Here is a 1,012-nt window from a genome sequence, read left to right on the forward strand (position 1 = left end):
AAGCAGCATCCTCTTATCATCTCGCCAGCTGAGGGCGATTTTATTTTGCTCAATCGAGTTAACTTCATGTTTCCGGCTTCGAATTAACCGTTGAAGTCGAGTAGCAGTGTGATAATGTAGCAAAGTTAGCCTATAGTGACAGTTCTCAAAGTTAATCCTTTAATCACTTTGGCTTTCTTTTTCTCCCCTTCTTCACCCAAAACTTTGTAAGAATATAATTTTGACCTTAGCCCTACAAATTCAGTTTCATTTTTCCCGTTACATTCATCCTTCGTAAGTTCCAAGACTTTTTTCTTTAGTAATTCAATTTCATATATATTATTTGGTGGATAGTCTGAGGTGTCAAATTTATCGGAATCTTGTTTAATATACTCATAAAAGTTTGGTTCTGTAGTGTGGTAAATCAAGCTGTCTGTGTCGGTGTAGAGCAATTTTGTCTTGTCACCAAATGTGTACTTCATGTATTTATAATGAAAGTCGTAAATCATTATCTTTGATATGTCTAGAACTGTGAAGCCTATATAGATGGGTTTATTGAATTTAATTTTGGTTTTACTCATTACAATGATCACCATGTCCTCACCAAATATAGTGCAGCTATGAAAGTTTGGTTTGGCAATCAGAGCTTTTGCACCCCATTTTCCCTCCCACTTTGTCACTAGCCTAACATCTTTGTGCTTCCTTACGTTCTCCGTGGTCTTTCCGAGGACAGAGTTGTTCATGAGTTTGAAGAAATTTTTTTCCAATTCATTTTTTGCCTTCTTTCGCAAATCAGTATTCAAATCAATATAGGCTTTTAGCTATGGCGTTTGCTTGAATTCTAAAACTCCATGAATTTTAACAAGCTTCATTCCCAATTTTAAATACTGTTTTAAGTTTTGACAGTGGAGAACGTAATTCATCTTTGATTTCAAATTGGTAATTAGTTTCGGGATTTTAGATGTTGGAAGAGGAGGTACAAAATGTCTTGGACATAATGGTAGGTCTATATGCAAATCATGGAGTTCTTCAG

The sequence above is a fragment of the Belonocnema kinseyi genome, chromosome 5 (assembly GCF_010883055.1).
Source record: "Belonocnema kinseyi isolate 2016_QV_RU_SX_M_011 chromosome 5, B_treatae_v1, whole genome shotgun sequence".
Classification (NCBI taxonomy): Eukaryota; Metazoa; Arthropoda; class Insecta; order Hymenoptera; family Cynipidae; genus Belonocnema; species Belonocnema kinseyi.